We start from the raw sequence: 22054 nt of genomic DNA, 5'->3' as shown, positions 1-22054 counted from the left end.
AGAAATAAAAGATGTATTAAACCCAGGTCTTTGACTGGAGGTAAGTGTTTGAAAGCTTTCAACACTCTGTCCATAATGTTATTTTGTGAAGTTGCTATATGCGCCGTAAGTGGATAAGGGTATGCCTAGACGTGGGTCAATAGCTCGCTGCACCACTGGATTCAAGCTAGTCTGGCTGATGAGAGGTGATACCCCAAACCAGTCTCAGAATACTTCTTTCTAGTCCATGGAGGACTTAGCTTGGCAGTTCAGTCTGGACTGTTCCCATGGGAGCAGATTCAAGACTGATTTGCATATGCCTCGGTCCAAACTGGGGTGACGCAGCAGGGAAAATAACAATAGATTAAACCCAGATCTGTGACAGGAGGTGAGTGTTTGAAACCTTCCAACACTCTGTCTATCATGTTATTTTGAGAAGTTGCTATAAGCGCCCTAAGTGGAAAAGGGTATGCCTAGACGTGGGTCCCTTGCTCCCGCTACCACTGGATTCAAGCTAGCCTGGCTGTTGAGGGGTGATACCCTGAACCGAGTCCCAGAGTACTTGTTTCCAGTCCAGGGAGGACCTAGCTTGACAGTTCGGGCTTGACTGTTCTCATGGGGAGCAGGGTCAAGACTGATTTAGATATGGCTGGCTCAAGAACTGGGGTGACGTGGCGAGTAAAGTAAAGATGGATTCATCCCAGATCTTTGAGTAGAGGTGTGGGTTTGGAAAGTCTTAACACTCTGTCCATCATGTTATTTTGTGAAGTTGCTATGTGCACCCTAAGTGGAAAAGGGTATGCCTAGACGTGGGTCCCTTGCTCGCTGCACCACTAGATTCAAGCTAGCCTGGCTGATGAGGGGTGATACCCCAAAACCAGACCCAGAATACTTGTTTCCAGTCCAGGGAGGACCTAGCTTGGCAGTTCAAGCTTGACTGCTCCCATGTGGAGAAGGATCAAGAATAATTTACATATGGATGCTTGCAGAACTGGGTTGACGTGGTGAGAAATAAAAGATGTATTCAACCCAGATCTGTGACTGGAGGTGAGTGTTTGAAACCTTCCAACACTCTGTCTATCATGTTATTTTGAGAAGTTGCTATGTGCACCCTAAGTGGAAAAGGGTATGCCTAGACGTGGGTCCCTTGAGCCCGCTACCACTGGATTCAAGCTAGCCTGGCTGATGAAGGGTGATACCATGAACCAAGTCCCAGAGAACTTGTTTCCAGGACCTAGCTTGGCAGTTCGGGCTTGACTGTTCCCATGGGGAGCAGGGTCAAGACTGATTTAGATATGGCTGGCTCCATAACTAGGGTGACGTGGCGAGTAAAATAAAGATGGATTCATCCCAGATCTTTGAGGAGAGGTGTGTGTTTGGAAAGTTTTAACACTCTGTCCATCATGTTATTTTGTGAAGTTGCTATGTGCACCCTAAGTGGATAAGGATGTGCCTAGACCTGGGTCCATTGCTCACTGCACCACTGTATTCAAGCTAGCCTGGCTGATGAGGGGTGATACCCCAAAACCAGCCCCAGAATACTTGTTTCCAGTCCAGTTAGGACCTAGCTTGGCAGTTCAAGCTTGACTGTTCCCATGGGAGAAGGATCAAGAAGAATTTACATATGGATGCTTGCAGAACTGGGTTGACGTGGTGAGAAATAAAAGATGTATTAAACCCAGGTCTTTGACTGGAGGTAAGTGTTTGAAAGCTTTCAACACTCTGTCCATAATGTTATTTTGTGAAGTTGCTATATGCGCTGTAAGTGGATAAGGGTATGCCTAGACGTGGGTCAATAGCTCGCTGCACCACTGGATTCAAGCTAGTCTGGCTGATGAGAGGTGATACCCCAAACCAGTCTCAGAATACTTCTTTCTAGTCCATGGAGGACTTAGCTTGGCAGTTCAGTCTGGACTGTTCCCATGGGAGCAGATTCAAGACTGATTTGCATATGCCTCGGTCCAAACTGGGGTGACGCAGCAGGGAAAATAACAATAGATTAAACCCAGATCTGTGACAGGAGGTGAGTGTTTGAAACCTTCCAACACTCTGTCTATCATGTTATTTTGAGAAGTTGCTATAAGCGCCCTAAGTGGAAAAGGGTATGCCTAGACGTGGGTCCCTTGCTCCCGCTACCACTGGATTCAAGCTAGCCTGGCTGTTGAGGGGTGATACCCTGAACCGAGTCCCAGAGTACTTGTTTCCAGTCCAGGGAGGACCTAGCTTGGCAGTTCGGGCTTGACTGTTCTCATGGGGAGCAGGGTCAAGACTGATTTAGATATGGCTGGCTCAAGAACTGGGGTGACGTGGCGAGTAAAGTAAAGATTGATTCATCCCAGATCTTTGAGTAGAGGTGTGTGTTTGGAAAGTCTTAACACTCTGTCCATCATGTTATTTTGTGAAGTTGCTATGTGCACCCTAAGTGGAAAAGGGTATGCCTAGACGTGGGTCCCTTGATCCCGCTACCACTGGATTCAAGCTAGCCTGGCTGATGAAGGGTGATACCATGAACCAAGTCCCAGAGAACTTGTTTCCAGGACCTAGCTTGGCAGTTCGGGCTTGACTGTTCCCATGGGGAGCAGGGTCAAGACTGATTTAGATATGGCTGGCTCCATAACTGGGGTGACGTGGCGAGTAAAATAAAGATGGATTCATCCCAGATCTTTGAGGAGAGGTGTGTGTTTGGAAAGTTTTAACACTCTGTCCATCATGTTATTTTGTGAAGTTGCTATGTGCACCCTAAGTGGATAAGGATGTGCCTAGACCTGGGTCCATTGCTCACTGCACCACTGTATTCAAGCTAGCCTGGCTGATGAGGGGTGATGCCCCAAAACCAGACCCAGAATACTTGTTTCCAGTGCAGGGAGGACCTAGCTTGGCAGTTCAAGCTTGACTGTTCCCATGGGAGAAGGATCAAGAAGAATTTACATATGGATGCTTGCAGAACTGGGTTGACGTGGTGAGAAATAAAAGATGTATTAAACCCAGATCTTTGACTGGAGGTAAGTGTTTGAAAGCTTTCAACACTCTGTCCATAATGTTATTTTGTGAAGTTGCTATATGCGCCGTAAGTGGATAAGGGTATGCCTAGACGTGGGTCAATAGTTCGCTGCACCACTGGATTCAAGCTAGTCTGGCTGATGAGAGGTGATACCCCAAACCAGTCTAAGAATACTTCTTTCTAGTCCAGGGAGGACCTAGCTTGGCAGTTCAGGCTGGACTGTTCCCATGGCAGCAGTTTCAAGACTGATTTGCATATGGCTGGGTCCAAACTGGGGTGACGTACTTGGGAAAAAACAATGGATTAAACCCAGATCTGTGACTGGAGGTGAGTGTTTGAAACCTTCCACCACTCTGTCTATCATGTTATTTTGAGAAGTTGCTATGTGCACCCTAAGTGGAAAAGGGTATGCCTAGACGTGGGTCCCTTGATCCCGCTACCACTGGATTCAAGCTAGCCTGGCTGATGAAGGGTGATACTATGAACCAAGTCCCAGAGAACTTGTTTCCAGGACCTAGCTTGGCAGTTCGGGCTTGACTGTTCCCATGGGGAGCAGGGTCAAGACTGATTTAGATATGGCTGGCTCCATAACTGGGGTGACGTGGCGAGTAAAATAAAGATGGATTCATCCCAGATCTTTGAGGAGAGGTGTGTGTTTGGAAAGTTTTAAGACTCTGTCCATCATGTTATTTTGTGAAGTTGCTATGTGCACCCTAAGTGGATAAGGATGTGCCTAGACCTGGGTCCATTGCTCACTGCACCACTGTATTCAAGCTAGCCTGGCTGATGAGGGGTGATACCCCAAAACCAGCCCCAGAATACTTGTTTCCAGTCCAGTTAGGACCTAGCTTGGCAGTTCAAGCTTGACTGTTCCCATGGGAGAAGGATCAAGAAGAATTTACATATGGATGCTTGCAGAACTGGGTTGACGTGGTGAGAAATAAAAGATGTATAAAACCCAGGTCTTTGACTGGAGGTAAGTGTTTGAAAGCTTTCAACACTCTGTCCATAATGTTATTTTGTGAAGTTGCTATATGCGCTGTAAGTGGATAAGGGTATGCCTAGACGTGGGTCAATAGCTCGCTGCACCACTGGATTCAAGCTAGTCTGGCTGATGAGAGGTGATACCCCAAACCAGTCTCAGAATACTTCTTTCTAGTCCATGGAGGACTTAGCTTGGCAGTTCAGTCTGGACTGTTCCCATGGGAGCAGATTCAAGACTGATTTGCATATGCCTCGGTCCAAACTGGGGTGACGCAGCAGGGAAAATAACAATAGATTAAACCCAGATCTGTGACAGGAGGTGAGTGTTTGAAACCTTCCAACACTCTGTCTATCATGTTATTTTGAGAAGTTGCTATAAGCGCCCTAAGTGGAAAAGGGTATGCCTAGACGTGGGTCCCTTGCTCCCGCTACCACTGGATTCAAGCTAGCCTGGCTGTTGAGGGGTGATACCCTGAACCGAGTCCCAGAGTACTTGTTTCCAGTCCAGGGAGGACCTAGCTTGGCAGTTCGGGCTTGACTGTTCTCATGGGGAGCAGGGTCAAGACTGATTTAGATATGGCTGGCTCAAGAACTGGGGTGAAGTGGCGAGTAAAGTAAAGATGGATTCATCCCAGATCTTTGAGTAGAGGTGTGTGTTTGGAAAGTCTTAACACTCTGTCCATCATGTTATTTTGTGAAGTTGCTATGTGCACCCTAAGTGGAAAAGGGTATGCCTAGACGTGGGTCCCTTGATCCCGCTACCACTGGATTCAAGCTAGCCTGGCTGATGAAGGGTGATACCATGAACCAAGTCCCAGAGAACTTGTTTCCAGGACCTAGCTTGGCAGTTCGGGCTTGACTGTTCCCATGGGGAGCAGGGTCAAGACTGATTTAGATATGGCTGGCTCCATAACTGGGGTGACGTGGCGAGTAAAATAAAGATGGATTCATCCCAGATCTTTGAGGAGAGGTGTGTGTTTGGAAAGTTTTAACACTCTGTCCATCATGTTATTTTGTGAAGTTGCTATGTGCACCCTAAGTGGATAAGGATGTGCCTAGACCTGGGTCCATTGCTCACTGCACCACTGTATTCAAGCTAGCCTGGCTGATGAGGGGTGATGCCCCAAAACCAGACCCAGAATACTTGTTTCCAGTGCAGGGAGGACCTAGCTTGGCAGTTCAAGCTTGACTGTTCCCATGGGAGAAGGATCAAGAAGAATTTACATATGGATGCTTGCAGAACTGGGTTGACGTGGTGAGAAATAAAAGATGTATTAAACCCAGGTCTTTGACTGGAGGTAAGTGTTTGAAAGCTTTCAACACTCTGTCCATAATGTTATTTAGTGAAGTTTCTATATGCGCCGTAAGTGGATAAGGGTATGCCTAGACGTGGGTCAATAGCTCGCTGCACCACTGGATTCAAGCTAGTCTGGCTGATGAGAGGTGATACCCCAAACCAGTCTCAGAATACTTCTTTCTAGTCCATGGAGGACTTAGCTTGGCAGTTCAGTCTGGACTGTTCCCATGGGAGCAGATTCAAGACTGATTTGCATATGCCTCGGTCCAAACTGGGGTGACGCAGCAGGGAAAATAACAATAGATTAAACCCAGATCTGTGACAGGAGGTGAGTGTTTGAAACCTTCCAACACTCTGTCTATCATGTTATTTTGAGAAGTTGCTATAAGCGCCCTAAGTGGAAAAGGGTATGCCTAGACGTGGGTCCCTTGCTCCCGCTACCACTGGATTCAAGCTAGCCTGGCTGTTGAGGGGTGATACCCTGAACCGAGTCCCAGAGTACTTGTTTCCAGTCCAGGGAGGACCTAGCTTGGCAGTTCGGGCTTGACTGTTCTCATGGGGAGCAGGGTCAAGACTGATTTAGATATGGCTGGCTCAAGAACTGGGGTGACGTGGCGAGTAAAGTAAAGATGGATTCATCCCAGATCTTTGAGTAGAGGTGTGTGTTTGGAAAGTCTTAACACTCTGTCCATCATGTTATTTTGTGAAGTTGCTATGTGCACCCTAAGTGGAAAAGGGTATGCCTAGACGTGGGTCCCTTGCTCGCTGCACCACTAGATTCAAGCTAGCCTGGCTGATGAGGGGTGATACCCCAAAACCAGACCCAGAATACTTGTTTCCAGTCCAGGGAGGACCTAGCTTGGCAGTTCAAGCTTGACTGCTCCCATGTGGAGAAGGATCAAGAATAATTTACATATGGATGCTTGCAGAACTGGGTTGACGTGGTGAGAAATAAAAGATGTATTCAACCCAGATCTGTGACTGGAGGTGAGTGTTTGAAACCTTCCAACACTCTGTCTATCATGTTATTTTGAGAAGTTGCTATGTGCACCCTAAGTGGAAAAGGGTATGCCTAGACGTGGGTCCCTTGAGCCCGCTACCACTGGATTCAAGCTAGCCTGGCTGATGAAGGGTGATACCATGAACCAAGTCCCAGAGAACTTGTTTCCAGGACCTAGCTTGGCAGTTCGGGCTTGACTGTTCCCATGGGGAGCAGGGTCAAGACTGATTTAGATATGGCTGGCTCCATAACTGGGGTGACGTGGCGAGTAAAATAAAGATGGATTCATCCCAGATCTTTGAGGAGAGGTGTGTGTTTGGAAAATTTTAACACTCTGTCCATCATGTTATTTTGTGAAGTTGCTATGTGCACCCTAAGTGGATAAGGATGTGCCTAGACCTGGGTCCATTGCTCACTGCACCACTGTATTCAAGCTAGCCTGGCTGATGAGGGGTGATACCCCAAAACCAGCCCCAGAATACTTGTTTCCAGTCCAGTTAGGACCTAGCTTGGCAGTTCAAGCTTGACTGTTCCCATGGGAGAAGGATCAAGAAGAATTTACATATGGATGCTTGCAGAACTGGGTTGACGTGGTGAGAAATAAAAGATGTATTAAACCCAGGTCTTTGACTGGAGGTAAGTGTTTGAAAGCTTTCAACACTCTGTCCATAATGTTATTTTGTGAAGTTGCTATATGCGCTGTAAGTGGATAAGGGTATGCCTAGACGTGGGTCAATAGCTCGCTGCACCACTGGATTCAAGCTAGTCTGGCTGATGAGAGGTGATACCCCAAACCAGTCTCAGAATACTTCTTTCTAGTCCATGGAGGACTTAGCTTGGCAGTTCAGTCTGGACTGTTCCCATGGGAGCAGATTCAAGACTGATTTGCATATGCCTCGGTCCATACTGGGGTGACGCAGCAGGGAAAATAACAATAGATTAAACCCAGATCTGTGACAGGAGGTGAGTGTTTGAAACCTTCCAACACTCTGTCTATCATGTTATTTTGAGAAGTTGCTATAAGCGCCCTAAGTGGAAAAGGGTATGCCTAGACGTGGGTCCCTTGCTCCCGCTACCACTGTATTCAAGCTAGCCTGGCTGTTGAGGGGTGATACCCTGAACCGAGTCCCAGAGTACTTGTTTCCAGTCCAGGGAGGACCTAGCTTGGCAGTTCGGGCTTGACTGTTCTCATGGGGAGCAGGGTCAAGACTGATTTAGATATGGCTGGCTCAAGAACTGGGGTGACGTGGCGAGTAAAGTAAAGATGGATTCATCCCAGATCTTTGAGTAGAGGTGTGTGTTTGGAAAGTCTTAACACTCTGTCCATCATGTTATTTTGTGAAGTTGCTATGTGCACCCTAAGTGGAAAAGGGTATGCCTAGACGTGGGTCCCTTGATCCCGCTACCACTGGATTCAAGCTAGCCTGGCTGATGAAGGGTGATACCATGAACCAAGTCCCAGAGAACTTGTTTCCAGGACCTAGCTTGGCAGTTCGGGCTTGACTGTTCCCATGGGGAGCAGGGTCAAGACTGATTTAGATATGGCTGGCTCCATAACTGGGGTGACGTGGCGAGTAAAATAAAGATGGATTCATCCCAGATCTTTGAGGAGAGGTGTGTGTTTGGAAAGTTTTAACACTCTGTCCATCATGTTATTTTGTGAAGTTGCTATGTGCACCCTAAGTGGATAAGGATGTGCCTAGACCTGGGTCCATTGCTCACTGCACCACTGTATTCAAGCTAGCCTGGCTGATGAGGGGTGATTCCCCAAAACCAGACCCAGAATACTTGTTTCCAGTGCAGGGAGGACCTAGCTTGGCAGTTCAAGCTTGACTGTTCCCATGGGAGAAGGATCAAGAAGAATTTACATATGGATGCTTGCAGAACTGGGTTGACGTGGTGAGAAATAAAAGATGTATTAAACCCAGGTCTTTGACTGGAGGTAAGTGTTTGAAAGCTTTCAACACTCTGTCCATAATGTTATTTTGTGAAGTTGCTATATGCGCCGTAAGTGGATAAGGGTATGCCTAGACGTGGGTCAATAGTTCGCTGCACCACTGGATTCAAGCTAGTCTGGCTGATGAGAGGTGATACCCCAAACCAGTCTAAGAATACTTCTTTCTAGTCCAGGGAGGACCTAGCTTGGCAGTTCAGGCTGGACTGTTCCCATGGCAGCAGTTTCAAGACTGATTTGCATATGGCTGGGTCCAAACTGGGGTGACGTACTTGGGAAAAAACAATGGATTAAACCCAGATCTGTGACTGGAGGTGAGTGTTTGAAACCTTCCACCACTCTGTCTATCATGTTATTTTGAGAAGTTGCTATGTGCACCCTAAGTGGAAAAGGGTATGCCTAGACGTGGGTCCCTTGATCCCGCTACCACTGGATTCAAGCTAGCCTGGCTGATGAAGGGTGATACTATGAACCAAGTCCCAGAGAACTTGTTTCCAGGACCTAGCTTGGCAGTTCGGGCTTGACTGTTCCCATGGGGAGCAGGGTCAAGACTGATTTAGATATGGCTGGCTCCATAACTGGGGTGACGTGGCGAGTAAAATAAAGATGGATTCATCCCAGATCTTTGAGGAGAGGTGTGTGTTTGGAAAGTTTTAAGACTCTGTCCATCATGTTATTTTGTGAAGTTGCTATGTGCACCCTAAGTGGATAAGGATGTGCCTAGACCTGGGTCCATTGCTCACTGCACCACTGTATTCAAGCTAGCCTGGCTGATGAGGGGTGATGCCCCAAAACCAGACCCAGAATACTTGTTTCCAGTGCAGGGAGGACCTAGCTTGGCAGTTCAAGCTTGACTGTTCCCATGGGAGAAGGATCAAGAAGAATTTACATATGGATGCTTGCAGAACTGGGTTGACGTGGTGAGAAATAAAAGATGTATTAAACCCAGGTCTTTGACTGGAGGTAAGTGTTTGAAAGCTTTCAACACTCTGTCCATAATGTTATTTTGTGAAGTTGCTATATGCGCCGTAAGTGGATAAGGGTATGCCTAGACGTGGGTCAATAGCTCGCTGCACCACTGGATTCAAGCTAGTCTGGCTGATGAGAGGTGATACCCCAAACCAGTCTCAGAATACTTCTTTCTAGTCCATGGAGGACTTAGCTTGGCAGTTCAGTCTGGACTGTTCCCATGGGAGCAGATTCAAGACTGATTTGCATATGCCTCGGTCCAAACTGGGGTGACGCAGCAGGGAAAATAACAATAGATTAAACCCAGATCTGTGACAGAAGGTGAGTGTTTGAAACCTTCCAACACTCTGTCTATCATGTTATTTTGAGAAGTTGCTATAAGCGCCCTAAGTGGAAAAGGGTATGCCTAGACGTGGGTCCCTTGCTCCCGCTACCACTGGATTCAAGCTAGCCTGGCTGTTGAGGGGTGATACCCTGAACCGAGTCCCAGAGTACTTGTTTCCAGTCCAGGGAGGACCTAGCTTGGCAGTTCGGGCTTGACTGTTCTCATGGGGAGCAGGGTCAAGACTGATTTAGATATGGCTGGCTCAAGAACTGGGGTTACGTGGCGAGTAAAGTAAAGATGGATTCATCCCAGATCTTTGAGTAGAGGTGTGTGTTTGGAAAGTCTTAACACTCTGTCCATCATGTTATTTTGTGAAGTTGCTATGTGCACCCTAAGTGGAAAAGGGTATGCCTAGACGTGGGTCCCTTGATCGCTGCACCACTAGATTCAAGCTAGCCTGGCTGATGAGGGGTGATACCCCAAAACCAGACCCAGAATACTTGTTTCCAGTCCAGGGAGGACCTAGCTTGGCAGTTCAAGCTTGACTGCTCCCATGTGGAGAAGGATCAAGAATAATTTACATATGGATGCTTGCAGAACTGGGTTGACGTGGTGAGAAATAAAAGATGTATTCAACCCAGATCTGTGACTGGAGGTGAGTGTTTGAAACCTTCCAACACTCTGTCTATCATGTTATTTTGAGAAGTTGCTATGTGCACCCTAAGTGGAAAAGGGTATGCCTAGACGTGGGTCCCTTGAGCCCGCTACCACTGGATTCAAGCTAGCCTGGCTGATGAAGGGTGATACCATGAACCAAGTCCCAGAGAACTTGTTTCCAGGACCTAGCTTGGCAGTTCGGGCTTGACTGTTCCCATGGGGAGCAGGGTCAAGACTGATTTAGATATGGCTGGCTCCATAACTGGGGTGACGTGGCGAGTAAAATAAAGATGGATTCATCCCAGATCTTTGAGGAGAGGTGTGTGTTTGGAAAGTTTTAACACTCTGTCCATCATGTTATTTTGTGAAGTTGCTATGTGCACCCTAAGTGGATAAGGATGTGCCTAGACCTGGGTCCATTGCTCACTGCACCACTGTATTCAAGCTAGCCTGGCTGATGAGGGGTGATGCCCCAAAACCAGACCCAGAATACTTGTTTCCAGTGCAGGGAGGACCTAGCTTGGCAGTTCAAGCTTGACTGTTCCCATGGGAGAAGGATCAAGAAGAATTTACATATCGATGCTTGCAGAACTGGGTTGACGTGGTGAGAAATAAAAGATGTATTAAACCCAGGTCTTTGACTGGAGGTAAGTGTTTGAAAGCTTTCAACACTCTGTCCATAATGTTATTTTGTGAAGTTGCTATATGCGCCGTAAGTGGATAAGGGTATGCCTAGACGTGGGTCAATAGCTCGCTGCACCACTGGATTCAAGCTAGTCTGGCTGATGAGAGGTGATACCCCAAACCAGTCTCAGAATACTTCTTTCTAGTCCATGGAGGACTTAGCTTGGCAGTTCAGTCTGGACTGTTCCCATGGGAGCAGATTCAAGACTGATTTGCATATGCCTCGGTCCAAACTGGGGTGACGCAGCAGGGAAAATAACAATAGATTAAACCCAGATCTGTGACAGGAGGTGAGTGTTTGAAACCTTCCAACACTCTGTCTATCATGTTATTTTGAGAAGTTGCTATAAGCGCCCTAAGCGGAAAAGGGTATGCCTAGACGTGGGTCCCTTGCTCCCGCTACCACTGGATTCAAGCTAGCCTGGCTGTTGAGGGGTGATACCCTGAACCGAGTCCCAGAGTACTTGTTTCCAGTCCAGGGAGGACCTAGCTTGGCAGTTCGGGCTTGACTGTTCTCATGGGGAGCAGGGTCAAGACTGATTTAGATATGGCTGGCTCAAGAACTGGGGTGACGTGGCGAGTAAAGTAAAGATGGATTCATCCCAGATCTTTGAGTAGAGGTGTGTGTTTGGAAAGTCTTAACACTCTGTCCATCATGTTATTTTGTGAAGTTGCTATGTGCACCCTAAGTGGAAAAGGGTATGCCTAGACGTGGGTCCCTTGATCCCGCTACCACTGGATTCAAGCTAGCCTGGCTGATGAAGGGTGATACCATGAACCAAGTCCCAGAGAACTTGTTTCCAGGACCTAGCTTGGCAGTTCGGGCTTGACTGTTCCCATGGGGAGCAGGGTCAAGACTGATTTAGATATGGCTGGCTCCATAACTGGGGTGACGTGGCGAGTAAAATAAAGATGGATTCATCCCAGATCTTTGAGGAGAGGTGTGTGTTTGGAAAGTTTTAACACTCTGTCCATCATGTTATTTTGTGAAGTTGCTATGTGCACCCTAAGTGGATAAGGATGTGCCTAGACCTGGGTCCATTGCTCACTGCACCACTGTATTCAAGCTAGCCTGGCTGATGAGGGGTGATGCCCCAAAACCAGACCCAGAATACTTGTTTCCAGTGCAGGGAGGACCTAGCTTGGCAGTTCAAGCTTGACTGTTCCCATGGGAGAAGGATCAAGAAGAATTTACATATGGATGCTTGCAGAACTGGGTTGACGTGGTGAGAAATAAAAGATGTATTAAACCCAGATCTTTGACTGGAGGTAAGTGTTTGAAAGCTTTCAACACTCTGTCCATAATGTTATTTTGTGAAGTTGCTATATGCGCCGTAAGTGGATAAGGGTATGCCTAGACGTGGGTCAATAGTTCGCTGCACCACTGGATTCAAGCTAGTCTGGCTGATGAGAGGTGATACCCCAAACCAGTCTAAGAATACTTCTTTCTAGTCCAGGGAGGACCTAGCTTGGCAGTTCAGGCTGGACTGTTCCCATGGCAGCAGTTTCAAGACTGATTTGCATATGGCTGGGTCCAAACTGGGGTGACGTACTTGGGAAAAAACAATGGATTAAACCCAGATCTGTGACTGGAGGTGAGTGTTTGAAACCTTCCACCACTCTGTCTATCATGTTATTTTGAGAAGTTGCTATGTGCACCCTAAGTGGAAAAGGGTATGCCTAGACGTGGGTCCCTTGATCCCGCTACCACTGGATTCAAGCTAGCCTGGCTGATGAAGGGTGATACTATGAACCAAGTCCCAGAGAACTTGTTTCCAGGACCTAGCTTGGCAGTTCGGGCTTGACTGTTCCCATGGGGAGCAGGGTCAAGACTGATTTAGATATGGCTGGCTCCATAACTGGGGTGACGTGGCGAGTAAAATAAAGATGGATTCATCCCAGATCTTTGAGGAGAGGTGTGTGTTTGGAAAGTTTTAAGACTCTGTCCATCATGTTATTTTGTGAAGTTGCTATGTGCACCCTAAGTGGATAAGGATGTGCCTAGACCTGGGTCCATTGCTCACTGCACCACTGTATTCAAGCTAGCCTGGCTGATGAGGGGTGATGCCCCAAAACCAGACCCAGAATACTTGTTTCCAGTGCAGGGAGGACCTAGCTTGGCAGTTCAAGCTTGACTGTTCCCATGGGAGAAGGATCAAGAAGAATTTACATATGGATGCTTACAGAACTGGGTTGACGTGGTGAGAAATAAAAGATGTATTAAACCCAGGTCTTTGACTGGAGGTAAGTGTTTGAAAGCTTTCAACACTCTGTCCATAATGTTATTTTGTGAAGTTGCTATATGCGCCGTAAGTGGATAAGGGTATGCCTAGACGTGGGTCAATAGCTCGCTGCACCACTGGATTCAAGCTAGTCTGGCTGATGAGAGGTGATACCCCAAACCAGTCTCAGAATACTTCTTTCTAGTCCATGGAGGACTTAGCTTGGCAGTTCAGTCTGGACTGTTCCCATGGGAGCAGATTCAAGACTGATTTGCATATGCCTCGGTCCAAACTGGGGTGACGCAGCAGGGAAAATAACAATAGATTAAACCCAGATCTGTGACAGAAGGTGAGTGTTTGAAACCTTCCAACACTCTGTCTATCATGTTATTTTGAGAAGTTGCTATAAGCGCCCTAAGTGGAAAAGGGTATGCCTAGACGTGGGTCCCTTGCTCCCGCTACCACTGGATTCAAGCTAGCCTGGCTGTTGAGGGGTGATACCCTGAACCGAGTCCCAGAGTACTTGTTTCCAGTCCAGGGAGGACCTAGCTTGGCAGTTCGGGCTTGACTGTTCTCATGGGGAGCAGGGTCAAGACTGATTTAGATATGGCTGGCTCAAGAACTGGGGTTACGTGGCGAGTAAAGTAAAGATGGATTCATCCCAGATCTTTGAGTAGAGGTGTGTGTTTGGAAAGTCTTAACACTCTGTCCATCATGTTATTTTGTGAAGTTGCTATGTGCACCCTAAGTGGAAAAGGGTATGCCTAGACGTGGGTCCCTTGATCGCTGCACCACTAGATTCAAGCTAGCCTGGCTGATGAGGGGTGATACCCCAAAACCAGACCCAGAATACTTGTTTCCAGTCCAGGGAGGACCTAGCTTGGCAGTTCAAGCTTGACTGCTCCCATGTGGAGAAGGATCAAGAATAATTTACATATGGATGCTTGCAGAACTGGGTTGACGTGGTGAGAAATAAAAGATGTATTCAACCCAGATCTGTGACTGGAGGTGAGTGTTTGAAACCTTCCAACACTCTGTCTATCATGTTATTTTGAGAAGTTGCTATGTGCACCCTAAGTGGAAAAGGGTATGCCTAGACGTGGGTCCCTTGAGCCCGCTACCACTGGATTCAAGCTAGCCTGGCTGATGAAGGGTGATACCATGAACCAAGTCCCAGAGAACTTGTTTCCAGGACCTAGCTTGGCAGTTCGGGCTTGACTGTTCCCATGGGGAGCAGGGTCAAGACTGATTTAGATATGGCTGGCTCCATAACTGGGGTGACGTGGCGAGTAAAATAAAGATGGATTCATCCCAGATCTTTGAGGAGAGGTGTGTGTTTGGAAAGTTTTAACACTCTGTCCATCATGTTATTTTGTGAAGTTGCTATGTGCACCCTAAGTGGATAAGGATGTGCCTAGACCTGGGTCCATTGCTCACTGCACCACTGTATTCAAGCTAGCCTGGCTGATGAGGGGTGATGCCCCAAAACCAGACCCAGAATACTTGTTTCCAGTGCAGGGAGGACCTAGCTTGGCAGTTCAAGCTTGACTGTTCCCATGGGAGAAGGATCAAGAAGAATTTACATATGGATGCTTGCAGAACTGGGTTGACGTGGTGAGAAATAAAAGATGTATTAAACCCAGGTCTTTGACTGGAGGTAAGTGTTTGAAAGCTTTCAACACTCTGTCCATAATGTTATTTTGTGAAGTTGCTATATGCGCCGTAAGTGGATAAGGGTATGCCTAGACGTGGGTCAATAGCTCGCTGCACCACTGGATTCAAGCTAGTCTGGCTGATGAGAGGTGATACCCCAAACCAGTCTCAGAATACTTCTTTCTAGTCCATGGAGGACTTAGCTTGGCAGTTCAGTCTGGACTGTTCCCATGGGAGCAGATTCAAGACTGATTTGCATATGCCTCGGTCCAAACTGGGGTGACGCAGCAGGGAAAATAACAATAGATTAAACCCAGATCTGTGACAGGAGGTGAGTGTTTGAAACCTTCCAACACTCTGTCTATCATGTTATTTTGAGAAGTTGCTATAAGCGCCCTAAGTGGAAAAGGGTATGCCTAGACGTGGGTCCCTTGCTCCCGCTACCACTGGATTCAAGCTAGCCTGGCTGTTGAGGGGTGATACCCTGAACCGAGTCCCAGAGTACTTGTTTCCAGTCCAGGGAGGACCTAGCTTGACAGTTCGGGCTTGACTGTTCTCATGGGGAGCAGGGTCAAGACTGATTTAGATATGGCTGGCTCAAGAACTGGGGTGACGTGGCGAGTAAAGTAAAGATGGATTCATCCCAGATCTTTGAGTAGAGGTGTGGGTTTGGAAAGTCTTAACACTCTGTCCATCATGTTATTTTGTGAAGTTGCTATGTGCACCCTAAGTGGAAAAGGGTATGCCTAGACGTGGGTCCCTTGCTCGCTGCACCACTAGATTCAAGCTAGCCTGGCTGATGAGGGGTGATACCCCAAAACCAGACCCAGAATACTTGTTTCCAGTCCAGGGAGGACCTAGCTTGGCAGTTCAAGCTTGACTGCTCCCATGTGGAGAAGGATCAAGAATAATTTACATATGGATGCTTGCAGAACTGGGTTGACGTGGTGAGAAATAAAAGATGTATTCAACCCAGATCTGTGACTGGAGGTGAGTGTTTGAAACCTTCCAACACTCTGTCTATCATGTTATTTTGAGAAGTTGCTATGTGCACCCTAAGTGGAAAAGGGTATGCCTAGACGTGGGTCCCTTGAGCCCGCTACCACTGGATTCAAGCTAGCCTGGCTGATGAAGGGTGATACCATGAACCAAGTCCCAGAGAACTTGTTTCCAGGACCTAGCTTGGCAGTTCGGGCTTGACTGTTCCCATGGGGAGCAGGGTCAAGACTGATTTAGATATGGCTGGCTCCATAACTAGGGTGACGTGGCGAGTAAAATAAAGATGGATTCATCCCAGATCTTTGAGGAGAGGTGTGTGTTTGGAAAGTTTTAACACTCTGTCCATCATGTTATTTTGTGAAGTTGCTATGTGCACCCTAAGTGGATAAGGATGTGCCTAGACCTGGGTCCATTGCTCACTGCACCACTGTATTCAAGCTAGCCTGGCTGATGAGGGGTGATACCCCAAAACCAGCCCCAGAATACTTGTTTCCAGTCCAGTTAGGACCTAGCTTGGCAGTTCAAGCTTGACTGTTCCCATGGGAGAAGGATCAAGAAGAATTTACATATGGATGCTTGCAGAACTGGGTTGACGTGGTGAGAAATAAAAGATGTATTAAACCCAGGTCTTTGACTGGAGGTAAGTGTTTGAAAGCTTTCAACACTCTGTCCATAATGTTATTTTGTGAAGTTGCTATATGCGCTGTAAGTGGATAAGGGTATGCCTAGACGTGGGTCAATAGCTCGCTGCACCACTGGATTCAAGCTAGTCTGGCTGATGAGAGGTGATACCCCAAACCAGTCTCAGAATACTTCTTTCTAGTCCATGGAGGACTTAGCTTGGCAGTTCAGTCTGGACTGTTCCCATGGGAGCAGATTCAAGACTGATTTGCATATGCCTCGGTCCAAACTGGGGTGACGCAGCAGGGAAAATAACAATAGATTAAACCCAGATCTGTGACAGGAGGTGAGTGTTTGAAACCTTCCAACACTCTGTCTATCATGTTATTTTGAGAAGTTGCTATAAGCGCCCTAAGTGGAAAAGGGTATGCCTAGACGTGGGTCCCTTGCTCCCGCTACCACTGGATTCAAGCTAGCCTGGCTGTTGAGGGGTGATACCCTGAACCGAGTCCCAGAGTACTTGTTTCCAGTCCAGGGAGGACCTAGCTTGGCAGTTCGGGCTTGACTGTTCTCATGGGGAGCAGGGTCAAGACTGATTTAGATATGGCTGGCTCAAGAACTGGGGTGACGTGGCGAGTAAAGTAAAGATTGATTCATCCCAGATCTTTGAGTAGAGGTGTGTGTTTGGAAAGTCTTAACACTCTGTCCATCATGTTATTTTGTGAAGTTGCTATGTGCACCCTAAGTGGAAAAGGGTATGCCTAGACGTGGGTCCCTTGATCCCGCTACCACTGGATTCAAGCTAGCCTGGCTGATGAAGGGTGATACCATGAACCAAGTCCCAGAGAACTTGTTTCCAGGACCTAGCTTGGCAGTTCGGGCTTGACTGTTCCCATGGGGAGCAGGGTCAAGACTGATTTAGATATGGCTGGCTCCATAACTGGGGTGACGTGGCGAGTAAAATAAAGATGGATTCATCCCAGATCTTTGAGGAGAGGTGTGTGTTTGGAAAGTTTTAACACTCTGTCCATCATGTTATTTTGTGAAGTTGCTATGTGCACCCTAAGTGGATAAGGATGTGCCTAGACCTGGGTCCATTGCTCACTGCACCACTGTATTCAAGCTAGCCTGGCTGATGAGGGGTGATGCCCCAAAACCAGACCCAGAATACTTGTTTCCAGTGCAGGGAGGACCTAGCTTGGCAGTTCAAGCTTGACTGTTCCCATGGGAGAAGGATCAAGAAGAATTTACATATGGATGCTTGCAGAACTGGGTTGACGTGGTGAGAAATAAAAGATGTATTAAACCCAGATCTTTGACTGGAGGTAAGTGTTTGAAAGCTTTCAACACTCTGTCCATAATGTTATTTTGTGAAGTTGCTATATGCGCCGTAAGTGGATAAGGGTATGCCTAGACGTGGGTCAATAGTTCGCTGCACCACTGGATTCAAGCTAGTCTGGCTGATGAGAGGTGATACCCCAAACCAGTCTAAGAATACTTCTTTCTAGTCCAGGGAGGACCTAGCTTGGCAGTTCAGGCTGGACTGTTCCCATGGCAGCAGTTTCAAGACTGATTTGCATATGGCTGGGTCCAAACTGGGGTGACGTACTTGGGAAAAAACAATGGATTAAACCCAGATCTGTGACTGGAGGTGAGTGTTTGAAACCTTCCACCACTCTGTCTATCATGTTATTTTGAGAAGTTGCTATGTGCACCCTAAGTGGAAAAGGGTATGCCTAGACGTGGGTCCCTTGATCCCGCTACCACTGGATTCAAGCTAGCCTGGCTGATGAAGGGTGATACTATGAACCAAGTCCCAGAGAACTTGTTTCCAGGACCTAGCTTGGCAGTTCGGGCTTGACTGTTCCCATGGGGAGCAGGGTCAAGACTGATTTAGATATGGCTGGCTCCATAACTGGGGTGACGTGGCGAGTAAAATAAAGATGGATTCATCCCAGATCTTTGAGGAGAGGTGTGTGTTTGGAAAGTTTTAAGACTCTGTCCATCATGTTATTTTGTGAAGTTGCTATGTGCACCCTAAGTGGATAAGGATGTGCCTAGACCTGGGTCCATTGCTCACTGCACCACTGTATTCAAGCTAGCCTGGCTGATGAGGGGTGATGCCCCAAAACCAGACCCAGAATACTTGTTTCCAGTGCAGGGAGGACCTAGCTTGGCAGTTCAAGCTTGACTGTTCCCATGGGAGAAGGATCAAGAAGAATTTACATATGGATGCTTGCAGAACTGGGTTGACGTGGTGAGAAATAAAAGATGTATTAAACCCAGGTCTTTGACTGGAGGTAAGTGTTTGAAAGCTTTCAACACTCTGTCCATAATGTTATTTTGTGAAGTTGCTATATGCGCCGTAAGTGGATAAGGGTATGCCTAGACGTGGGTCAATAGCTCGCTGCACCACTGGATTCAAGCTAGTCTGGCTGATGAGAGGTGATACCCCAAACCAGTCTCAGAATACTTCTTTCTAGTCCATGGAGGACTTAGCTTGGCAGTTCAGTCTGGACTGTTCCCATGGGAGCAGATTCAAGACTGATTTGCATATGCCTCGGTCCAAACTGGGGTGACGCAGCAGGGAAAATAACAATAGATTAAACCCAGATCTGTGACAGAAGGTGAGTGTTTGAAACCTTCCAACACTCTGTCTATCATGTTATTTTGAGAAGTTGCTATAAGCGCCCTAAGTGGAAAAGGGTATGCCTAGACGTGGGTCCCTTGCTCCCGCTACCACTGGATTCAAGCTAGCCTGGCTGTTGAGGGGTGATACCCTGAACCGAGTCCCAGAGTACTTGTTTCCAGTCCAGGGAGGACCTAGCTTGGCAGTTCGGGCTTGACTGTTCTCATGGGGAGCAGGGTCAAGACTGATTTAGATATGGCTGGCTCAAGAACTGGGGTTACGTGGCGAGTAAAGTAAAGATGGATTCATCCCAGATCTTTGAGTAGAGGTGTGTGTTTGGAAAGTCTTAACACTCTGTCCATCATGTTATTTTGTGAAGTTGCTATGTGCACCCTAAGTGGAAAAGGGTATGCCTAGACGTGGGTCCCTTGATCGCTGCACCACTAGATTCAAGCTAGCCTGGCTGATGAGGGGTGATACCCCAAAACCAGACCCAGAATACTTGTTTCCAGTCCAGGGAGGACCTAGCTTGGCAGTTCAAGCTTGACTGCTCCCATGTGGAGAAGGATCAAGAATAATTTACATATGGATGCTTGCAGAACTGGGTTGACGTGGTGAGAAATAAAAGATGTATTCAACCCAGATCTGTGACTGGAGGTGAGTGTTTGAAACCTTCCAACACTCTGTCTATCATGTTATTTTGAGAAGTTGCTATGTGCACCCTAAGTGGAAAAGGGTATGCCTAGACGTGGGTCCCTTGAGCCCGCTACCACTGGATTCAAGCTAGCCTGGCTGATGAAGGGTGATACCATGAACCAAGTCCCAGAGAACTTGTTTCCAGGACCTAGCTTGGCAGTTCGGGCTTGACTGTTCCCATGGGGAGCAGGGTCAAGACTGATTTAGATATGGCTGGCTCCATAACTGGGGTGACGTGGCGAGTAAAATAAAGATGGATTCATCCCAGATCTTTGAGGAGAGGTGTGTGTTTGGAAAGTTTTAACACTCTGTCCATCATGTTATTTTGTGAAGTTGCTATGTGCACCCTAAGTGGATAAGGATGTGCCTAGACCTGGGTCCATTGCTCACTGCACCACTGTATTCAAGCTAGCCTGGCTGATGAGGGGTGATGCCCCAAAACCAGACCCAGAATACTTGTTTCCAGTGCAGGGAGGACCTAGCTTGGCAGTTCAAGCTTGACTGTTCCCATGGGAGAAGGATCAAGAAGAATTTACATATGGATGCTTGCAGAACTGGGTTGACGTGGTGAGAAATAAAAGATGTATTAAACCCAGGTCTTTGACTGGAGGTAAGTGTTTGAAAGCTTTCAACACTCTGTCCATAATGTTATTTAGTGAAGTTTCTATATGCGCTGTAAGTGGATAAGGGTATGCCTAGACGTGGGTCAATAGCTCGCTGCACCACTGGATTCAAGCTAGTCTGGCTGATGAGAGGTGATACCCCAAACCAGTCTCAGAATACTTCTTTCTAGTCCATGGAGGACTTAGCTTGGCAGTTCAGTCTGGACTGTTCCCATGGGAGCAGATTCAAGACTGATTTGCATATGCCTCGGTCCAAACTGGGGTGACGCAGCAGGGAAAATAACAATAGATTAAACCCAGATCTGTGACAGGAGGTGAGTGTTTGAAACCTTCCAACACTCTGTCTATCATGTTATTTTGAGAAGTTGCTATAAGCGCCCTAAGTGGAAAAGGGTATGCCTAGACGTGGGTCCCTTGCTCCCGCTACCACTGGATTCAAGCTAGCCTGGCTGTTGAGGGGTGATACCCTGAACCGAGTCCCAGAGTACTTGTTTGCAGTCCAGGGAGGACCTAGCTTGACAGTTCGGGCTTGACTGTTCTCATGGGGAGCAGGGTCAAGACTGATTTAGATATGGCTGGCTCAAGAACTGGGGTGACGTGGCGAGTAAAGTAAAGATGGATTCATCCCAGATCTTTGAGTAGAGGTGTGTGTTTGGAAAGTCTTAACACTCTGTCCATCATGTTATTTTGTGAAGTTGCTATGTGCACCCTAAGTGGAAAAGGGTATGCCTAGACGTGGGTCCCTTGCTCGCTGCACCACTAGATTCAAGCTAGCCTGGCTGATGAGGGGTGATACCCCAAAACCAGACCCAGAATACTTGTTTCCAGTCCAGGGAGGACCTAGCTTGGCAGTTCAAGCTTGACTGCTCCCATGTGGAGAAGGATCAAGAATAATTTACATATGGATGCTTGCAGAACTGGGTTGACGTGGTGAGAAATAAAAGATGTATTCAACCCAGATCTGTGACTGGAGGTGAGTGTTTGAAACCTTCCAACACTCTGTCTATCATGTTATTTTGAGAAGTTGCTATGTGCACCCTAAGTGGAAAAGGGTATGTCTAGACGTGGGTCCCTTGAGCCCGCTACCACTGGATTCAAGCTAGCCTGGCTGATGAAGGGTGATACCATGAACCAAGTCCCAGAGAACTTGTTTCCAGGACCTAGCTTGGCAGTTCGGGCTTGACTGTTCCCATGGGGAGCAGGGTCAAGACTGATTTAGATATGGCTGGCTCCATAACTAGGGTGACGTGGCGAGTAAAATAAAGATGGATTCATCCCAGATCTTTGAGGAGAGGTGTGTGTTTGGAAAGTTTTAACACTCTGTCCATCATGTTATTTTGTGAAGTTGCTATGTGCACCCTAAGTGGATAAGGATGTGCCTAGACCTGGGTCCATTGCTCACTGCACCACTGTATTCAAGCTAGCCTGGCTGATGAGGGGTGATACCCCAAAACCAGCCCCAGAATACTTGTTTCCAGTCCAGTTAGGACCTAGCTTGGCAGTTCAAGCTTGACTGTTCCCATGGGAGAAGGATCAAGAAGAATTTACATATGGATGCTTGCAGAACTGGGTTGACGTGGTGAGAAATAAAAGATGTATTAAACCCAGGTCTTTGACTGGAGGTAAGTGTTTGAAAGCTTTCAACACTCTGTCCATAATGTTATTTTGTGAAGTTGCTATATGCGCTGTAAGTGGATAAGGGTATGCCTAGACGTGGGTCAATAGCTCGCTGCACCACTGGATTCAAGCTAGTCTGGCTGA

This window comes from Triturus cristatus, chromosome 9 (genome assembly GCF_964204655.1).
Source record: "Triturus cristatus chromosome 9, aTriCri1.1, whole genome shotgun sequence".
NCBI classification, from domain to species: Eukaryota; Metazoa; Chordata; class Amphibia; order Caudata; family Salamandridae; genus Triturus; species Triturus cristatus.
The sequence above is the reverse complement of the archived record's forward strand: the minus strand, read 5'-3'. Positions refer to the sequence as shown.